The 22,290-nt window shown below is 43.4% G+C and overlaps 1 protein-coding gene across 4 annotated transcripts in view; it reads left to right on the top strand.

The window, feature by feature from the left end:
• The window catches only part of PRDM16 (PR/SET domain 16), a 310,444-nt gene that overhangs the window by 77,207 nt on the left and 210,947 nt on the right, over positions 1-22,290 (top strand). The gene's annotated exons all lie outside the window — the stretch shown is intronic.

The raw sequence follows: 22,290 nt of genomic DNA, 5'->3' as shown, positions 1-22,290 counted from the left end.
ATGTTAAAATTTTTATTTGGAGGAAAGGACAGTTTAAAATATCAACGGGATGGGAAAATCACCTTTGTCCTGGTTGTACTTCATTTTGCGCTGCTTATTTGGTGAGTGGATGCTTTTGATCTTAGCACAAACTTCATCATGCAATTTATCTGATGTTGCGTTGCCTTTCTCAGGTAGCACTGTGCTTCCATCCCCGTTTTAGAGGGGACACAGAGTTCAGCTGCGACACTTTTAAAGTGAGCTGTTGCAGCTTCTGATTTTCTTTAAAACATTGCATCTGGCAATTCAGCTGCTCATCCTATCGCTTCGTGGTCGGGGCTATAACAAGCGAGTCCTTTAGGTTATTTTTGTGCAGATCATTTGATGGCACCAGTGAAAGCAACAAGTGACGGGGCAATAGGGTAGCTGGAGAGGTAATGGGGAGCAGTCCGTGCGAACACTTGACCTCGCTCAGTGGCACTTGGGCCAGTTGATCTTACTGGTGAATTAGCAAAGGTCAGGAGAGACGTCCGTGTGTGCTAAGGGAACGCTTCGCCTCTTTCATGATCTGCCCCTGTCTCCGTGCTCATAGTCCCAAACTGTTCCTTCCCGATATTTTAGCATCTGTTTACAATTGATCTGTATTACAGTACATTAAAACAAAACAAAACCCCACACAACAAAACCACAAAAGGATCCCAAAAGCCAGCAGTCTGAAAATGGGGCAGTTGTTCAATTGAGCCTAGGGTAAATCAGTAAAAATCGATGTAGCTTTTAAGACAGTCAAATGTGGATTAAATTGTTAGCATGAAAAATTGGTAAAATAAATACATTCAGAAAAACAAGCCAAGCTCCTTGGAAACAAACACATGTTAGCGCTTAATTTATAGGAACCTGGGAAGTTACTGACATAATGTGGAGCTCGCCAGGCTTGTTCTTTACCTAAGCTGGACAAAGCGCAAGTGGACAAAACTATCCAAATAATGAAAATAAAAAAATGTTGGGGGATACAAATCTCTCAGGTCTTAACATTCATATATATTTTGTAATCCAAGACGCTTCAAACAATAGGAAAGTATTGTTTTATAGGAGCTGATGTTAGTGAATTCTGCTGAGAACCGTCACACCTCGATGACACATCTCAGTAAACAATTTAATTGGCAGCTAAGTCCTGCAGTTTCCTGTGTGCTGAAGCACATCTTATCTCGTATATCAAACCATGGCCAGTGATGTTGATAGAATTGGTCCTGTGAATAAATTTTACCATTTTTTTTAAATAATACCAGTTCATTGATTTAACCTTAGCAGTTAATGTTAGTGACATTCTGCTTAGTCCAAGCAACAGCAAATGTCATCGTCATTCTGTTTAGCTTCTTCTACCACCTCATAAGTCCAGTTTTGGTAGCACAATATGATGCCGTTTCCTTCCAAAATACTAGAATTTAGGGAGTACGATTGTTTGTAGTTTCACTTTTTTTTTTTTTCAGACCAAGACGACTGTATGGAGAATTTCAGAAGCTGAGGCATGACTGAGGCTAGAATTATCTGCTGTGTTTCTGATCCTTTGTTTTGATAGCTATGATTCATAAAAATCTCCCCTCCTTGTTGAAGGATGATTTGATAGCCAAAGGTGTGGCTAAAAGACAGGCTTCTCTGAAAGCATGCCTTATCTGCAGGGCTTTTTAATTTCACTGGCGTTGTAGAAAAAAGATTTCTGTAGTTCCATGGCACTTAAATCAATGCTGGATGGTTTCTTACAATACAATTTCTAGTCCCTTGTCTGTTTCAAAGGTAGTAAAATCAGCAGTATTTTGTTTTGAATCATTTGAGTTGGAAAACATCCTGTTGTAATTTAGCTCGTCCTTTCTGTTTCCTTGCCTGTCTGTGGGTTTCTGACGGTGGGCAAAGTGTGAGCATGCGTACGGCAGCTGAAGCGCTGTCTTGGTCTGCGCTCTCAGAGGCAGCGTGTGCTAGGCAAATTGTCTGCCCTCTCCCAGGAACTGTGTGCTTTTATAAAAGCTTGTCAGTGTTACATCCTCCTGATTTTAAAACTTTGCTCCGGCTTCAGTTGGTCAGCTCAAGTGAAGGAGCTCAGGAGCTGAGTTTCTGCTCAGAGGTCACCTTCTGCTGGGTAGGGGATTCACAGCCACGGCCAGGATTCTTTTCATTTCCATGTGAGATGGTAGTAGTAAAGCAAGTGTAGATAAAATCAAAGCAAAATCTATCAGCCTGGGAAGAATTATATAAGCCCGTGGAAAAAAATAATGCTTAAGATTGTTCATGTATGTTCCGAAGGATCCCAGATAAAAATAAGTGGCTTTTGTTTTACTGCCTTAAGTAATTAGCGATGAGGGTCAGGTAATGTGAAATTTGAGGGACTATTCCCACAGGTGTCTAAAGATGCCTTTCAGGAGGTATTTGATTTCAGTGAGATTCAGATTCTGCAGTGAGTTGGGATCCTTTCTGGGGGGAAACATCCTTTGTTTTCTTAGGTATTTGCGTTAATCTGGAACTGGTGAACCGAACAACCCACTGTTGTCCAGCTATGAGAACATAAAAAATTCTTTGATGGAAAAATGCAGAAACTGAAACCCGTGCACATTGTTCTGAGTGGCAGGAGGATGAACGGACAGGGCAGACAGCGGTGGCTGTTCTGGTGGGTAAGCAGTACAGGCACATCTTCCCAAAGTTCTTCTGAAACCCACAAAATATTTTACATCTTGCCTTTAATTCATTATTATTTGCTTTAATGGGTATAAAACATTTAAGCATTTGTCACAAAAACTGAGAATAAAAAGAACAGAAATTATCAGCTGTCTTTTTCATTAACAGGAAACTGCTCACTAATAAAAGTGTGAAGTGTATCTGTGCTGTAAATGAAGCAAAGTACAGGAATATAAGCAGACTTTGTTTTTTAACCAGGGTAAGTCAGCACGGTTGTCCTGAAGTCAGGAAATGATAAAGTTGTGTCCAGTTTGGACTGGTATTGAGGACCAAGAGAAGAATCCCTTCGATTTCATTGCAGTTTTAATTCACTGTTAATTAATTGCCAACACAATTTGTGCTCTCTGGGGTAGTAGAGAGAAAAAGCGAATAAAATCCCAAACGGTGCAACTTTAGGGACAGGAGGGGAGGGAATTTAAATTGAGTTGGTGGAGTCATACCGTTTTAGGTAATCTTGACCTAATTAGTCTAATGGAACATAGTCCAGCACTAAGCATCTGTGCTCAGATTTTTCAAAAAGTAAAGATTAAATTTAAAGAGATTAGACAACTTCCCCCCCCCCCCCCCCCCCCCCCGCAAGATATTAGCTGTTCAAAAATGACAAAAATGTTCTTAAGCCTCTCTGAAGGAAGGGTGACCAAACAGACTGCCTTTTGTTTGGCGATGGAGCTTGCTTGCAAGCCACTGAGAGGTGGTGTCCGGTCGCTGTGTGCGGGACCCAGCAACATGACTTATCTATCGCCAGCAAAGCGAGTCAGGCTGGGGTATTAGCAGGGGGATTAAAAGTCGAAGTTGCTAGTGCAGCAGTGAAAACACTGGCCACCCACAAGGTCTGTTGGAGAGACAAGCTTGTAAAAGCTTTCTCTAAATGAGAGAAAAGGTTGGGGCAATGATCTTCCCAGTGCCTAATGTAAATGAGCCTTGGATTCATTATATTAATACTGACCTGGTGTTAAGGTATGGAGAACAGATGCCACTGACTTTAAATAGCACTTAAGCTTCTGTATGTTCGTGTAACCTCTGAAAATGAAGGCAGGCTCCTAAATCTTGCCCTTAGCTCGTGTCGAGCCCCTCACTGTATGCATATGGAGGTGGTAAATGTTTTAAGCAGTTAAAGGAGGAAGGAGTTTTGAAGATAAGGTGCTGGTTTTGTGTGAGCTGCTGGCTGTCCCGTGATTTCTTAGGTGGTTTTCTTGCCGAGCTGTATTGCAATGTAAGATTCTGGGATGCATTAGAGTTGTCTAAAGACAACCTCTGCTGTTTTCTCAGAGGTCGCTTATTTATTTGAAGCCTGCTTACTTTCTGCAGAATATGTCCTTCCAGGCACCCAAATTTGGCACACATTCATCCTAGGAAACAGGGTCTGGAATAAACAATTTGCGGAGCTGTGGATGGGATTATTTCTCAGCCAGCTCTGTGACATGCTCTAGGGAAGTGCAGGGTTTTCCTTCGGCTCCTGACAAGTGCTGCAAGGAGTTCTTGGCCCACGCAAACCTGACCGTGTGCTGTGCAGCTCCCCAGTCCCACCAGCTCCGTCCTCTTCCCTGCTGTCCTAGGGGCTTACCCAGCACGGTCGGAGCTGCAGCATGACCTCCGTCCTGTTCTGGTTCTTGGTTACGAATGTGACGTCTCAATTTGTGCTCGTCTCTTCTGCCCCGCTCCTTTTATTTTATTTTTTTGGTATTTTTAAATGGACAGATTGCTGGTGGGGTTTGTATAGCTCGGGAGTGGAATTGTCCCAGTCATTTCCGTATGGGGTAGGACTAGCAGTAAGGATGTGCTCGAGCTGCAGTGCTATAACATTTATTTCTGTACACAGTGTAGGTCTTCAGGCAGGTGTAAACATTAGCGTTGTACATTCAGACAGAGAGGGACCTCCTCCGCTTTCCATGGGAGACAGGTGAATTAGTGAGATGCTCGGAGTGCTTCTTTCAAACAAAACAGTTTGTGTTAGTTGTGTGTATGTATTTTATAGTCTTGATTTTTCTAAAGCACACTGAAGAGTACAGGAAAACATCTTTTTTTGCTTGTTTGTTTGTTTTTGTATTGTTCTAGAGATCTGATTATCTATCCTTCTGTCCTATTCTGGCTGTGGCTGGCTGTGGTCTGGTTGAGCGTGGTGTGTAACAGAACTGGGAGCGGTGTGCACTTCCACTCATTTCCAATAGCTCGTGATTGGGATGGATGACTTGAAGGCCTCGGATGTGATTTTGAACTTGTTTAATCTTTGCATTTCTTCGCTTTTGGAGAGGTTTGAATAGATTTTCTGCACAGCTTTGCACTGTCAGGTTCTGATGGGCCAGAAGCAAAATGCAGATGTCTCAGTTCAAAAAGTATTGTTATCTGTTAAAAATCCAGTGAGAAACCACTTTCTCTTGACTTAGCACGTTCTGTTGGACTTGGAAGGATTTAAATTATCCCAGCTTGTCTGGAAGCTCGGTCATCTAAGGTGGAAAGGTTGCAAGACCCTTAACACTGCCCCTACGTTCCCCCAGATAAAACCTCACACTTGGCACCTGTGCCTCTTGGGGTCCTTAAACGTATCTATACAAAAGAATAGAGAATGTTCACAGTACCTTTATGAAGTGCTGATTCTATCAGTAGGATTTTTTTTTTTTTTTTATTAACAAACCCTTTGACTTTGAAGCCTGAGTTGAAATACTTCTTGACCTTTACAAGTGGATCGGCGAGACACTGAGCATGTGAGGTGGGTCATATGGAACAGATTTAGATACAAACTCATATCATCCTACCAGAGGAATGCAAAGTCCCTCCCGATCCCTTCCACAAAGCTGCATCATGTGTGTGAGATAAATCCAAGGGACGTAAGGGGTTGCCAGACAGCGCAAAGGACAATAACTTTGCTATCTCAAACAAAGCCGCACTGCTTGGAGATTTCCTTCTTAAAGGTGTACTGACTTCTCCCTTGACCAGGGTTATTCCCAGGGTGGGAGGAATGGAAAGAAAAAGGGGTCTGTAGCTGTTTTTACTCTGTGGTGGTCTGGCAAAATGTCTAAGGGACCACATGAATATTAAGGTGCCTTTGGAAGCCAGTGTAAGATTTTAAGAAGTCAGAAGCAAGAAGCAATAAGGAGTTCAACTTCTTTCTGAACACCAGAACATCTTGAGAGAAAGCTCCATCAGTTCTTACTTTACACACATCAAATCATTTCTTCCTGCAGCAAATTTAAAGCTTTCCTGAAAGCTTGGAGGTGAATTTTTCCCCCCATGTCATCACTTGTCAGAATGCTAAAATGCATGCTTTTGGATAGTCCTATAAGAGAGCGTGAAATGTGTGCTGTGCTCAGAAGTACAGCTAAAAACCTAAATGGAGTTTAAAACAAAGAAAACTTCCCAGGTCTGAAGTTTGTGGAGTAGTGGAAACAAGCAACAGTGTGAACTGTAGAGGTTGCACAGTACCATCCCCTTCAGTGCTCCAGGTGTGCAGCAAGTGATATGGATCTTCCAGAATGTCAGTGGTAACAAAAGTCACTAGTTTGAGATGTCTTTGTGTAACTTTTATACAATAACTCTGCTAGGTACTCTCCTAACACATGGGGCATCTCATTCTCTATGTTATTTTGATGATGCTGGGTAAAGGTTCTTTGGATTTCATAAAATACTCGAGAAGGTGGAGTTATTATTCTACGTGCACAAAGTCTTTTGGCGGAAGAGCATCTTTAAGCCATTAGGCATTACTTTAGCCTATTGGGACATTTTTTGTTGTCTTGCTTTCTGCAGGAGGAACTAATTCAGCTGGAAAGGTTGACAGCATGCAGACCCTGGTGATTAAGACATTTTTCCCCAGAGAAAAAAGGAAATTACCTCCTCCCTCGGGCATGGGAGGAGGAGTTAGGCAATAGAAGACCATTATGGTTGTTGTCTGCTCGTTCAGTGCTTAAGCTTTTGATGGCGTAAAAGCTTAAGGCAAACCCATTCTTTAGCGTTTTATTGTGACGAAGTATAAGTGACTAATTATAGAAGTGCTGCTCAGTGTCCTGGCTCTTCACGAATCCTCGTCTACCTTTCCATTGATTTGTCAAGGGCGAGTAGATGTCTAAGAGCAGTAGTGCGTCTGACAGCTGGGCACCGGGATGTGTCGTGGTGCTCAAACTCCCTTTAGGCACCCAAGTAGCAGCCCAGGCTTCCTGAAGATTCGGGCAATCAGCGGGTGCGGAGTTCTGTTGAAAATCTGGTCATCGATACGTTACAGGAGGAACTACTGAGGCACAGCGCTTCAGCAGCTGGCTCCTGGTGGGACTTCTGAACCGTGGGTAACCCGGTCCTTGTCGGTGTAAGGTAGGGAAACGTGAGCATCAGGCCTGCTGAGACAAACGCTGCAATTGTAGGTAGAGAGGTGTCAGGCTCTTGACCAACATCATTCTTCATTCCCCTATTTCAGAGCTTTTTCTTTCAAACCGCTTTTGCCTTAGGACTGTACAACTCTGACCTCTAGCACCAACATTATACCTTTAATTATGTCTGCTAGACAATGTGTCACCTTCAGCTTACTTGAGTCATGCCATGCTATGAATCTCCCTCGGCCAGCGTACTGTAAGGCTCTGGTTTTTGACAATGCTATTAGCAGGGAAGCATTTTAAGCCGTTCATTGTATAATCATCCCTGTAAGGTAGTGGTTTTCTCTAAATTAATCAGCAGGGTTTGTATTTAATCAACAGTGATACATGTATATTTTTTCCTAAGGTTACAAACTGCTGTCTCGGTGTTTCATGGTAAGCTGCGTTTTGCAGTTTATCTGATTTGTGGGATTTTAATAAGTTTGGCCTGCACGTAAGTAAATGTACACTTGACCTTGAACATAATAGCAGAAGAGGAGCTATAGCCCCCGTTTTTGTTGCTGACAAAGCAAACAGTTTAAACGTAGAAATTAAATTTTTCTTTCAGTGTTTATCCCTTTTTAGTTAAGCTATAGCAGAAGAAAAATACAGCTCGGGCTACATCTGAACCAATCCTCACATTATTAATATTCCTATTAAAGAGCAATGAGGATAAAGAGCAAATGGGAAAGAATAGGAATTTCCTTTGCTTGCTGGCACTTGAGCATAAAACATTATTAAGATGATTTGTTAAATAATAGAAAGGGTTTTTCATTTCCTAATTTTCCAGCTCCAGCTAAAGCTATCTCCCAGCAACCTGCTTCTCATTCCTTAATATTTAGACTTATGGACCAATTTGAGAGTATTTTCTTTCCTGCTATGATTAATGCTTCTATGAAACAATGTCATCGCAAGCCATCTACCTACCTTGTCAGCTTGGCATCAGTCTGGCTGTGCTGTGCAGTAATTTATGGCTTCAGCCAGTAATTTGCAAATCTAATGTTGGGGAGGCTATGAGGATCTGAAATTTGAATGCTTTTTACTGATTTGGTAAATATCTCCCCCATTAGTAAAACAAATGGCACAGGGATCAGACATCATCTCCAAGGCTCAATAAATATTTTATCAGCCATAATGGAAATTGTCAAATTGATCTAATTGTACAATACGTTATCAACAAGATATCAAAGTTGGACATGGCCTCTGCCCCTGTCTATCATTTGCAGGCTTTTGTCTTCGATTGCGACTTCCTGGAAGGGAAGCAGGAAGGTGCAGAGTTCATTGCAAAGTAGCGTGAATAACACACCAAGTGAATATCCATTCAGAAGATAAATTCTGGAGAAATAATTAACTCTCCCCTGCTTGACTGTAAAGCAGGACTGCGGAAGGTTCATGTAAATCTCCCGAATGGTAACTGGTATTTTTATGTTGAACCTATATACGTTGGTCTAATACAGAAAGGCAAATTATCCATCACTGGTACTGCTTTTGAGGTAACGTTCATGCCTTCGTTCCTTTTAGACAGGGCCAGATGAATGAATTCAAAAGCAAATTTTAGTTGTCTGGCAGCTGCTGCGGGGATTGTGTAATTAATTTATTAATAGAAGTGTAGGAGAAAAAATGGCCTAACTTTAACGAAAATTGAACATAATTATTACTCTGCTTGAATTCAGTGCAAATGACCAGTCACAGGAAAAACAAATTTGTAAATAAGTAAAGATTTATTTGGATGCTTGATTTTAGCCAGATAAAATTAGAAGACTTTGCTGTGTTAAAATTCATGGTGGTGGGTAGAGTCATCTCGTTCAACTTCAGCTTGTAGGGGGTCCTGGAGAGATTTTAATTTAATATAGCTTTTCTCAGATTTATTTATTTATTTATTTGAACGGGGGAGGGAATCCCATCCACCGATAGAGCGAAATCTACTTACATTTCTTATTTAAGAATTTCCTGAAGAGCAAAAAGCGGGGAGGGGGGTGACAGCGACAGGATCCCGATGTTGTCCCACCATCGGCTGGTGCGGATCGAACCTGGCAGCCAGAATCCAGCGGGGCTGCGAGGAGACTTGTATCTGCTGGAGAAAATGCCTGGTAGTTGTCAAGGTGGAAAGGTTTGTCATCTTTTCCTTCTGAAAGCATCCAGTTTTCAACCAACGAGTTAATATTTAATGGATAAAGAGAGAGGAAAATACCAGGGCTGGGCACAGTGATTCACAAAAAAAGCTTGTGACTGCCTTAAACTGGTCAAGCAGTATTCAGCTTTTTTTTGGTCATTTTTCTTCCAAGCACAAATTGTCCAGGAGAGATAGGATGCTGTCTTAGATTTGTTTTATCTGTGTCTCAGGTTGCTTGCTGCTAAAAACCAGAACGTCAGTGCTTCGGTGCTTTGGTGAGGTTGGAGGCATCGCCAAGGTGCTGAAGGTCTCTGAACAAAAGGTGCAGTAGAAATGGAAGTGTATTCCTTTCTTTTTCTTGAAATTATTGTTTGGGTCTTGATGTACCCAGACTTGTTGGTGTCTCATGCTAGGTAACAGCTGAACAATTTCACAGCAGCCTTTTCATAGTTAGAGAGCCTTAAGCATATTCTCGGATACAGCCGCTAGTTATGTTTCTCATTAGATCTCTTGGAGGCTTAAATAAAAAGTCTGCACTTGATGTTTTTGGTTTCCTGTCATTTTGAATAAAAATAAGAATAGAAAGTGTGGTATCTTGATAGGAACCTTGAGTTAGAGTAGCTGTAGGTAGCGCTGTCTTTGAGGAAGTGCTTGACATTTAAGCTAACAAGCTGCAAACATCCCCCAACACATTTTTACCGGAGTTTGTTGGGTACTTTCTGCATTGTAAGCAGGGAACAGAAGTAAATGGAAGTGTGTGTGGAAGTAGAATCAATTTCAGGTTGTTAATAACTGAGCACAAGTAAGATCATAAAGCTCATTAATTCGGTGAAGACTATTTTAATAAAGTACAGCAGACAGACAACCAAGAGCAAGTTAAACTTGGGCTTCAATGCAGCCAGTAGCCTCGGGGTTGTTGAGCCAAGAGAGGTTTCTAAACATAAGCCATATGCTTGCTCCGTCTTTCAAATATTCTTTTAAAGTCTACGTTCAGTGTTCCACCCCTGCGCTTGGTCATTCTGTTACGCACGGTAAGCATGGGACTTGTTTAGCGTGGTCTTCTCCAAAACAGTTCTGGATATGAGGTTTTATTTTTTATTTTTCAACTGAGTATCTGAGAATGATGGGGTGATAGCTCAGTGGATAATATCAAGATCTTTGTATGATTCAATTTTTAAAAAACATGCTGTATTCAGGTAACTTTAGACTCTATTCTGCAGCAATGCAGTAGCAAGAAGTAGATGCAATTCGCTTTTTGCTTGAGAGGTGATAGCTCTAAGTATTTGGTTGACTCCGGTACAACACATGCTCACTCGTAGAGCCGTGTTTTCCTGGGTCTGTTTTCAGACCAGTGCCTGTTAATACAAACAAACAGGAAGCTGCTTTTGTTAATGATTCTCTCCTGTTAAAATTTAGCAGTTGGTGAAAGTAACAAATCCTTGTTATCCGGGAGCTGGAGGAAAATTGGGGAATGGTGGCACACACCGTGCCCGCCTGTCTTGGAGGAGGCACGCGGTCCTACCCGTCGGCCACAGACTGAAGCCTTTGCACCCACCTCGCTTGGGGCACAGCTGCTTTACAGATTAGGGATCTGGGAATTTTTCCCCCGCTTCCCTGTCCTCCCCTCTCCTGGTGCCGACTTCCATGTAGATGCGTGTTTGTATCGACTCTGTGGACCTGTGAAGATTTAGCCATAATTCCCACTGCACTGGTGGGTCCTTTTTTGGTCTTGCTGGGGGGGCTAAGAGATTGCCAGTCTCTTGCCTTCCAACCATTTCATTCCCTAGTATCTCACGAGCACTGCAGTGTTGTGTCTCTCTTTAGCACGCAACCATTTGGTCTGAGTGACTCAAGTGATGGCAAACTTGTGGGTGTGAGCAAGCACAGTTTAGCATCAGTGATCTGCCACTATTTATTTTTGATGCAAGGTTCATGCAGTCCTTTTTTTCTTTGCATCCCATGCGCGCTCCCACCTCCGTATCAGCAGACCTAGATCTTTATCTGTAATGGCTTCTGGTGAGAGAAAAAAAAACAACACACGTTGTTCTTAAGTATTCATTTTCTAGGCCAACAATAACCCTAGCCTAGACAAATAACTCCCTCCTAGTTCCTACGGAGAGAAGTGTTAGACTACACAGACAGTGAGGTCATTCATAGTCACTATTGTTTCTTGATAACCCAATTAAGAAAGTGCAATTTATCTAGCCTGTTTCCATTTAATTGTCTAATTTGTCTGACTGAGTCGGACTAGCTATCTCCCCTGCACTCTGGGGTTGCTATCACACTGAGGACTTGTTCCTGCAGCATGCTCCCCAGGTGCTTTTCATTCATTTGACCTATAGTCATAGACAGTTATAAATCAAGAAGGTAGAAAGAGCCATCGCATTGCTTTCCCTTACTTTATCATTAGGGGGGAAATGTGTGCACTAGATTGAGAGTCACAGTGCTATTGCCCTCTTACTAATCTAAGAGCAAACTTTAATAAAGATATTTTATAGGCTTCCATTTAGAGCTAAAGATGGCTTGAAAGAAAAGGTTTGTGCGTGGGGAGAAAGATTTGTCAATGCGGATGTTCCCCAGCAGAGGGTCAGACCCACAAAATTCATATCAAACGCGGCGTTATTAATACCCGTGTATCACTATTTCTAACATGCTCTAATTAACGTGTTTGTAAACACTGTCTTTATTGTGGTTACGACTGCTGCCATGCGCTTCTGGAGGTACCTGTCTGAAGCAGAGGGATAATTTCAAACGAACAGCCCAGGGCAGCCCTCTGAAGCCGTACAAATTAGCAGCTGGACTACGGGAAGGCACTGGTGTCGTCTGTTTCTCGAAGGTTTGTTCTTCTGGTTTCCTTCCTGCTCCATCACTTCAACCAGAGCTCTCTCATTTGTAACGGGGATCTGGTTGGTGCAAGATAGCGAGATCTGGGCTCATGGGTTTTGTTTCCTGTTTTGTTTTTTGATGAGTTATTTGTCTGCCTTTGGGTGCTGGGCTCCCTGCTCGGGCACCTGCTCCTCTGATGCGGTGTTTTGGGGGTGCTCAACTCCAGACTCCCTGCAGGGGAAGCGGCGGTGTCCTCGGTTTACCTGCTGGCAGGCCAGTGCTGGTGCTCGGGAGCCTGCGAGGGAAATTCACCTTCAAAGTGGAGGTTTCATCATAATGCAGATAGCGTTTTTGTGTCTTCTTTCACGTTCAAACGTGAATTGTGTAAGGGCAGCAGGAGTAGCAGCACCGTGCCCTTCTGCTCCTCCGGGAGAGGGCCGTTGCCTTTGTGCCTGCTGTTATTTGGGGTTCAGTCCTCTCGGAAAGGCCTGCCCGTGAGCCGTGAGAGGGTGGCCAGCCCGGAGACTGTACTCCTGCTGGGTGCAGGTCTGCAGGCCGGGAAGACTTTGAGGCTTCTGGGCTTGGTGTAAGGAAAGTGAGGCACCTCAAAAACCCTGCCTCACGACCAGGGGTATTTTAGGTTGTCTCTGCTGTCCCATGTCAATGACCTGGCTTATATTGCTTTTTGATTCTTGGAAGCCGGGGCCATCCACCCTTTCTAAGGCTGTGGGCGTGTGGGTTTTCTTTTTTTTCTGAAGCTGTTTGAGCTGCTGCTATTTCTGCAGAGGTGTGTTCTGCGCTACTTGAAGTTAACCATGAACTGTGCTATCTGCTGCTATCATGGAGATTTTGTTTGCTTTGCTACAGCCCTGTGCGGTCCAAGCAGGTGGACAAATACCGACGAAGGGTTTGGCTCTGTTTGTGTTGTGTTGTGTGGGTTTCTTCCTCTCGCCTCTCCACCCTTTAACCCTGTAGCAGCAGCGCTCCCACTTCCAGCGTCTGACAGCGGGGTCGGGGGCCTGGCGCCCTGCATGTGTGTCCGGCCCCGTGTCCACTGAGTGCATGGGGTAACGAGCTAAAAGCTGTTCGTTTCAGGATCTGGGTAGTTGAGTTTGGCACCGACTGGTCTGTAAACCCTATGAGTGTGATGATAAATGACTGGAGGCATTGCGAACCCGCACACAGCACGCCGATGCCTTCTGCTCTAATACCAATTCCAAATTAAAACTGAGAATTATTCTTGTAGTCTGTTGTTGCACCGGTTTAATGAGAGCCCTACCGTTGTTGAAAGTAGCAAAGGTGTTTTTCTAAGGTGAAAAGAAGCTGTTATAGTCTCTTCAGTAGCAAACAGGCATCACTTCTTCAGTGAACTCTGCTGGTGGAGGCAGAACCGAAGCATCTCCATCCATTGAGACCGTCTCCAGACAGCATTTGAATACAAGCTTTGGATAGTTTCCATGTTGCTGACAAATAAGGTGCAGACTTCTCCACAGAGTATTCTCCTAACTTTTTCTGTTGGAGGAGGAACTATCTGAATTTGTCTGATACAATGACAGATGAGTATCTCATGCCACGTCTGTAGGATAATTCAACATAAGCGTGTGGTGTGATTTCGTGTAATCTCTGTTTAGCAGGGATTATCAGCTCACACGGCTTATACAACATACTGGGAAATAGCTTTTGGGAAGTGTCTGAGTGTGCTGATTTTGTATTACATATTCCTAAATCCTGAGATGTTTGTCATATTACAGTGATGATTATGATACGCTGATATTCAAATTTCAGCTTCTGCCTGCCACTAAGCCATGGGGATAGGCTTCAGATTTCATGGAAGCTATTAGTAAAGCTTAAAGCCAGTTGCTAATGATGCAAAATTCCTCCACTTGATATGCTTGTGGCTTTTTTTCCCTTACTCTTCTTGTGCAAATACTGGGTTATGAAATAGAAAGTAGTTTTGTATTGAATTAATCTATCCAGCTTTCTTGAAGTGGTCATTTATGGCTAAAACCAGACTTGCATCATGTTGACGTGGTAGTTCCCTCCCAGAAGTCTGTTGCCAGGCTAGTCAATAAATGATTATTTTGTGACAATGCAAAATGCTTTTAAAATTAAGATCTACTTTGCTGTTCCTTTTAAAAAATTGCATATTTCTTTTGAAACACGGCCTTGTTCAAGAAAAAGCCATCAAGAAGATACTGCTTTCCATGGAGCAGCTGGTGTAGGTCTCCGTGGTTTTGCAAATACATCGCAGTTCTGACTTGGAACCCGTTTGGCTCTCTTGGACTTTGGGGTTTGTCCTTTTCTGATGAGGTGGTGTCTCCCAGGAGCAGGCAGGAGGACAAACTTTCTCTTCCTCGCGTTGGGATCAGGTGTCCACCCACAAGGCGTTTTGATTACAAGAGCAGCAATTTGTTTTACGTCCAACGTGCGCAGCGAAGGAGTGGTGCTGGACGGTGCTGCTGCTTCCTGGTGCTGCTGACGGCCCGGCTGCCTCCTGTCCGCTAGCTGGGAGGGAAGTTGTGTGTCTGAAGGTTCCCGTACCTGCCATCCTTTCCCAATACATGCCCCAGTTAGTTTGCTCTCAGATGTAGACAGGTAAAGGCGAGACAAAGCACTGCAGTGGGAATCACTCCTGTCGTGCTGACTGTGAGATTTGTATTCACCTGTAAGAAGTGGGTTTAGGTGATTTGTTCCCTTGCGATTGGTGCCAGGAGTCGCGAATTTGCCTAATGGGTGTTAGAATAGGAACAGGTTTATCAGTTGCAAGTAGTCATACACCTTCTCCTCCTCTGTATTCGCTTCCTCCTTTCATCCCTTTGGACCGATGTTCCTGGGAACGTTTCGGCTGGCTGCGCAGGAGGAAGGCCAGTTGCTTTTGGAGGTTTGTGAAGCGCAACTCTGTGCCCCCTGATTCAGGTGTTGTCTGACTGTAACACGCCATTTCGCACCGATTTGGGACCTCCATCCCTCCCGGAAACCATGCCGTCTGAAAAACCGCCGGGGGTGTTAGCGCTGGAGTGTAACCGAAATGGGAAAAAAAAAAAAAGGGAACGGTTGTCATTTTTGCATCTGCAGTTTGGTTTGTGCTTCGTAGCACAATATTCTCTGTTAAGTGCTTGGCAGCAAGCCAGGAATTTGGAAAAATGTTTGTAAATCCTGAAAGCTTCGCATATTTCTCCTGAATGATTATTAGTTCAAATATTTATACTGTGAAAAGACAACAGTGGCTGTTTGTTGTTGGGCTCCGAAATGCGGGCTGTCCCGCTGGGACACTGCTTCCCGCGGGGCCTGCCGGGGGTGCGCAGGTGAGGGCGGCAGGTCCCTGCCCCCGGGGCTCGCTGCCGGGGAGAGCTTTTGCCATGGGCATTTGCCAGAAACCTCAACAGCAAAAAGCTGAAATACTTCAGAGAAACCAATGAACCGAGTGTGATTGTCCCAACCGTTCGGCAAATACTTCAAGAACTAAACACTGTCAGAGAAATCGCGCTCTGTTAATGCGGTGAGGGGCAAAGCCTGTAAGGAACAGAATCTGTCTGGATCCGCAGTGGATTTCATCTCCAAAGGCAGAGGACATCCTTGTCGAGACTGTCATTTGAACCGTAGCAAGGGCTCTTTCGGGTTACTGGGGAATGACGTCTAGCATGTTATGTGCAATACTTACGCAAATACTGATTCATGTAGCCCAAGAGTAGATTTTGGGGTTTGCTAGCAGTGCAGAAGTTGCTGGATTACCCTCTTTTAGGCATTTTGTTAAATCCTTTTCTCCCTGCTCTCCCTTCCCCGTTATTCTAAGGAACCACGAGAGTGAAGTCTGCATCCTTTTATATGGCAAAAAGCCTGAGAAGGATCCTGTGCTCATTTCCATCGTGATAAAAGACAAAACAACTAAATTAAATTGGAAGCAATCTCTGCATTACACAAGTCTGCATACTCCAAAATTCTCAAAACAAAAGAGGTGCAGGGGAAGCCAATCACCATCGGAAAGGAGGAAAAAAGTGTCTCTGGACTAGAACTTTTACTGTTCCTTAACTCAGAACTGAAATATTTTAACTCTTCCACAACCAGAGCCATTCAAGCTGCAGAATGCAAACAGCAAAGCCGAGGAAGTTGCCACGGATCTGGATGTTACCTGAATTTGGTGCTGTTGAGAAATGACATAATTTCAGAGTAAATATGCCCGCAGTTAATGTCAGTGACTTTGTTGCAGTGGAACTGTCTGAAGCTGCAATTTGCACGTGTTCACCAGGGAGATGTGTTAGCTAGCTAGAGGGAAAATGTGCTAGTGACTTGGCAACGTAAAAATGCAGAGGAAATCCAAACTGTCTTCTAGCACTCAGTTTCTTTTTTTCCCTTAAAAAAAAATCTTTGAAACTTTGAAAGACTAGACTATTATTTGTTATGGTTAAGTTGGCCACTGACCCACTGGCATAGAACACAATCTTTTGCAAAAACTTGTTGCTAGATTTTATTTCATTGGAAATGGAGGAATGGAAAAGTTAACTGATCAGGTATCTTGCCTCATCCAATTTAATTATTTTAAGCAAAAAAAAAAAAAAAAAAGGTGGTTGCAGGGGGGGAGAATTCCTTGGAGCTCAAGTCACAATGTTATTATCAATTCAAATTCAGTGAGCTTTTCTGTCTGTCCCTGGACTCTGGATGGAACATGATCTAATGAAACAGAGGTGCTTTACCTGACTCTGTGCGTGTGTGCGTATGTGCACTGCAAGTTGTTGGTAGTATTTTTAGCCTTCTTTAATCTTTATTAGAAATAAATGGAATAATTTATACTTCATTATTTTTACATTATTATTTTACGTTTTAAAAGAAGTGATTTGTGCTTGAATAGGCTGGGAGTGAACTTTCAGCCTCTTCCCAGATGCAGAGATGGTCTTTGTTGTCCACTTGTGAATTAAATTTCCTAGAGGAACACAGGAATATCAGGTCACCCTGCGGCACGTAGTTGCTGGTAGTGGAAATCTTTGCCAGTGCAATACCCCTAATCTTTAAGGAGCCTGAGAGCTCAGTGCTCAGAGAAGGGGAACTCTGCGCTCAGCAGTCTGTGGGGCTGCTCCTCTCCCCCTGCACGAACCGGGCACGGGCTGGCTTCTGCTCCAGGCAGAGGTGACCAGGCTACCAGAGCTCGGACTTCACAGCTCTGAATTTTCCTCCCTGGGTAAAGCTGGCGATGTCACCCAACAGTAGCACGGTATGGGGAATACATCAACAGCTGTTTGCAGAATAATGCAGAGTTTTGAATCTGGGGTTTGTATGGTGATAATTCACCTTTACAGGTTTCTCGGGAAGCAGTTGTTGCAGCGGTTTGTTCAGCAATGAGGTCAGCTTGACATTGTGTTCAGTAGATCTTGAATTATCCAGGATGGGATCAGAGGTAAATGGTGCAAGTGTTACAAACCAAACCAAAACTTTGTTATTTCTTCGGGCTTTGCCATTTGAGATGACTCTGATAAAAAATATTTCTGCAGAAGTGATGTAATCCCTTAATAAGTTTGTGATGAAAATACAATATTTGCCTTTTAAAAAAAAAAAGGGGGGGAGTATTTGCATTTGGAAAAATAAGTCCTGGTTTTTCAAAGCTTTTCAAACAAAACTTGAGAATTCCAAGTTCTCTTGGTAGACACTGCAGTTACCTAGCTGCGTCTCCCTCACGGCTGATAAATTACAGCTTCATTTTGATAATGTACCCATGGTGAGATAGCTGAGACAAAGGAGGGGCTTTCTCATGTTACAGAAGCGGCTACCCTCAGGTAAAGCAACTCAGTTGTTCATAAGTTGACCCATTGACCTGCTAATCACTGACAAATTGTCCATGCTTTATTCTACAGTCTTCATTATGCACTGTTATTAAACAGACTAATTTCTTTTTTATTAGGACAGGATCACTGAGGTGCAATAGTAACCCTTTTCATCAACGTTAGGTAGGAGTTATGGAAGCGTTAGGGTGATCTGGACATAAATTTCAGCGTCTTGCAGTAGTTCTTATGGCAGCTTTTCACATATCTGTGATGAGGAAAGTGACGCTGTGGGCTTTCGGGTATTGCATTTTATGAAACGTTAACGTTTTAAAAGTCCCTGCAGAAGGAAAGTCGTCATACAAGGCATCCCCTGTCCCGGCAGTAAGGAAACCACCCAAGTTACTTCCCCAGCCTTTCTCCTGCACCCTCTGGAGCCCCAGCCCTGGTGAGACCTTGGTGCGGCGCTGTGGCCTCCGCAGCAACAATGGAATTTGCAGCTGGCTTCACGCGTGCTGCCGAGCTGGGCTCAGCCTCTGCGCAGCCCTGCGCTCCCAGGGTAAACTCTAACTTGCACTGAGCAGCGTGCTGTGGTCGCTGTGCCGACACAAGGGCTTTGTACAGGTGAAGCTACTTCCACAGAAGGAGGTTTGTACACTGGTAAAACCCCAATATGAGTGACCTCTCTAATCGCTGATTGACAGAATAGTCTGAAGCCTGAGCTCTGCAGCAGACTTTAAGTAAGTCTGAAGGGAAAAGAGCAGGAAATATGTTTTGCCTAAAATAACAGAGATAACTTGATGTTGCTTGCATGATATTTTTTAACGTTTCCCATCAGTCTTTTCACTAAAGCATTTCCAGTTTTTCAAAGGATTTATTGTGAAGGTATAGGGAGCATGGGGGAGGGCAAACAAATTAGGGGTTTAAAATTACTATTAAGTATCTTATTTTCAACCCCCTTGACTGAGATCCTCAGTTCAGAAGGAAAGAAATCAATGAACCATAGTCTACATTTTGAAAGAGTACTAGTGAGCTTAAGTTTCCAATATTAAACATCTTAAAGAAGCCCAGTTTTTCAGAAGGCTACAAGTACCTGCATTCTACACAGACATCTCCTTCAGGATGTTTCAAATGGGGCACCAAACCCTGGGACATCTAAAATCGCTCCTGAAAGTTTCAAACAGTATATACTGTTTGATAAGTGTTTATTTCCCAGTGCCCTTTCAGCTATCGAGGGATGGATTTTTTGTGCTTGGTAATTTTCAAGGTGAAAGAATTCCAAACCTACCTATTTCCACCAAATTCTATTTTAAAAGTCGTTGAGTGGGAGTAACTACCAACATCACTGAGTGAACAAGTAGATTAAGTCAGAATTTAGCCCTTACCAGGCTTTAGAGGAGCTCAGTATTTGATTTTTTTCCTTTTCTGTGTTCATTTGGATTCTTTTGACTCTGAGCTGTGTCGTCAGGAGCAGAAGCAGAACTGTTTTATACGCCGGGTATTTTCGTGCGGTATGTTCTGTCCATAAAATCAAAGAATTTCACAAAATATTTATGCAAACCTTATCTGACCTTTCAGAACAAAATTTCCACTGTTCTGGCGTCTGTTTTCACCAAGTAAGTTGGTCCTTCCATAGTCCCTTTATTATTGGCATTAGAAAGCTGGGATTTGTGATGCAGAACCTCGGCAGAACACCCAGGCGTGCTGGAGCCAACGCCAGGTAGAGTGAAAAGAAAAAGGGGGGGAGGCTTAGGTGACAGCATGGAGTTCAAGTACTGTGGTAAAGCGTTACTCTTTCGAAGGACAGAGGCCTAAAGTGCAAGAACCTCTCAGTTCGGGTTTGTTGCTAATCCCTTTAAAACTGGGAGATTAGCTTTTTTTTTTTTTTTTGACAACAGGAGTAGGGCTAGGTGCTTAATCTACATCGCTGTAATGCGTAAATGGCTGTATGCTTAAACCCTCCGTTTTCAAGCAGAGAGCCTCAACTCAAGTGCCTAAACCCACACTGATGGCAAAAATGGAGCAGAAAGCTCTGGTTTTCAGGCGTCCCAGATGTGTGTTCCTTCCAGTACGGCGCATCTCGGCAGCTGCTGAGGGGCTCGTGCTCCCCTTGGGACAGGCGGAGAGAGCATCCCACCGGCGTGTTTGCAGCCTGGTGTTTCATCATGAAGTGTTTGCAGGATTGGGCTTAATCAGAGCAATTTAGAAGGCCATCAGAGAAAGCGCAGAACACTAGGCTAGATGTGGTGAGTCGATGAGCTGCGAGTAATACAGTTAATAGCAGCATGAGAAGTGAACTGGTGATAAATTAATTCTTGCAGATGGGTGGTAGTTTTTAAGCCACTGGTAGGCATAAGCTATGGGTATTTTAGTCTTAAGAAGTCTTTTGTCACAAGATTTAAGAAAAATAAATCAAGTGAAATCAAAGGCTTGGTTTTGCATGATGGGAGCTATATGGAGATGGCGGCCGGTGATTAGCATCTCTCACAAAAAGTACTTTCAGTTCAGGTTCACAGAATTATTTCCCTGTTATCTTTGTTGTCGATGGCATGATTGTATATAGATTTCCACAGTAGTGTTCTGTTATTTTGGAGTAAAAGGGACCTGTTGTATTGTTTAAAACGCACTTGTTCCAATTCTGAGTACTTTCCATCTGTTTTCCTATTTCCTTCCTCTAGATAGGAGCAGCATTTCCTCCCCTTCTTACTCTGCTGGAGGGGTGGAGAGGGAGACTCTGTGCAAGGCTCTGCTGAGCTCTGTAGGATGTTGCCCAAGATTTAAGCCCTGTCTTTGGGTGAATTAAAAGGGAAGGAGGTTAGGAGGAGTTATTTTTATTTCAGAGGTTTTGGAGAAAGGGCTTTACAAAAAGGGAACCCGATGGAGTAGGATCACCACCTTTTGCTCCCGAACAGCTTGCGGGTGGCCCACGTGGTGCCAGCTTGCGCCCAAGCCCAGCTCATGGAGAGTGAGGGTCTGCAACAGAAGGAAACATAGAAGTGAAGAAAGAAATGAAGAGGAGAATATGAAAGAAAAGCAGATCTTCTAGAAAGGCAGCCGGGGACTTGCCGTCGCCTCGTGGTGGCAGCGGGATTCTGTCTCCCGCTGACCCCCAGCTGCCTATAACAGTTCTTATGTAACCTTGTCTTCCCCTCAGAGCTGTGGGGTATAATGGATTTCTTTAAATTAATAATGCGTAAAAGGAGATTTACACCGCAGTGCTAAAATATTGTCTTTGCCTTTTATTCATGCATTTGTCACTGTAATCTCTAATAGAGGTGTTCAGTGGGGGGATAAATAATGAAGGGTAAAAAATTCTGTCATAATCTTGGACCATTTGCAAATTCATCACCAATATTCTTTTGGAAGCAAAGACAGAGGGAAATGAAAAATATGTACTGGCGCTAATATATCTCACTGATTTCCTTCTCCCATTTATTCACAGAACCTACTTTGAGCTATGATAGAATGGGAATCCTAGGAATTGCCATTCCTTTTTAAAGACGACTCTGAGGCTGCTACCGAGCCTCTCAAGCAGCAGATTAAATATAGTCATTGAATGCTAGGTTAATGTACTTTATTGTAGGACATAAAACAGCTTACATTTTTTGATTAATTAGGTTTTAAGTTATCATGTACAAAATAGTAAGAAAATTGTAGCAATCCCTTAGTGTATAAACTGTTGTGAAAGCTTTTGAAGGCATGTTCCAAAAAGGCAAGAAAATAAAACCCAGTATTTCAAGGTAGAAATCCTGTAAAGAAATTTTATTCAAAATTAGAAGTAAGAATGACTGAAATAAGTCAGAAGAGCCACCCCGAAACAGATGCAATTTCTCATGAACTTCTGATTCCTTTAACCTTCATTAAAAATGTTGCAACTCCAGAATTTTGAAATTGTGGTCTTAGGACAAAGGAAAATGTGTTATTGCAAAAGAGATTCCCTTGTCATTTTCCCTGTCTAAGCCTATGAGTTATTGCAAAATTTACAGGGTAAAGACTTTTTTTTTCCCAGGGATGATGATGTGTGACATTGTACCGGGGTTATTTGGGTAAGGTCGGGGCGCAGCGCAGTGTGCTCAGACGTTCAGTTACAACTAAAGGGAGGAGATTTTGCGTCTTTCAGGGAATCCTTTATGATTGCCCCGGTACCGGATGGGGTAGTTCGATCTGATGCAGCTTGGCTTCTGCGGTGCTCCTACATCCAAAGGAGAGAGCTGCAAAGTGAGAGCAAGCAAAGGAACTGGCAGGACGGGCTGGGTTCGCGGGTTTCCTTATCAGCAGATAGCGGGGCCGCGCTTTTACCGACCGCACTGGGTGACTGCAGGGCTGCCGGGCTGCAGCCCGGGTCTGCCAGTGGAAGATGTTTCGGGGCGTGAAAAGTTTGGGCCTAATGCGTGTACGAAGGTAGTGACATTGTGTTTTGTAGCTTGGGAGCTTGGAAGTGCCTGGACTTAATGGAATCTGCTGTTCGGTGTGTGATTGCTCCCTGCTGCCAAGCCAGGGCTCGCTTGGAACCAGCAAGCAGAGTGAAAACAGAATGTAGTAGCACTCTGAAAAGGGGGAG

This window comes from Cygnus olor, chromosome 21, assembly GCF_009769625.2.
Source record: "Cygnus olor isolate bCygOlo1 chromosome 21, bCygOlo1.pri.v2, whole genome shotgun sequence".
Lineage (NCBI taxonomy): Eukaryota > Metazoa > Chordata > Aves > Anseriformes > Anatidae > Cygnus > Cygnus olor.
The sequence above is the reverse complement of the archived record's forward strand: the minus strand, read 5'-3'. Positions and strand labels throughout refer to the sequence as shown.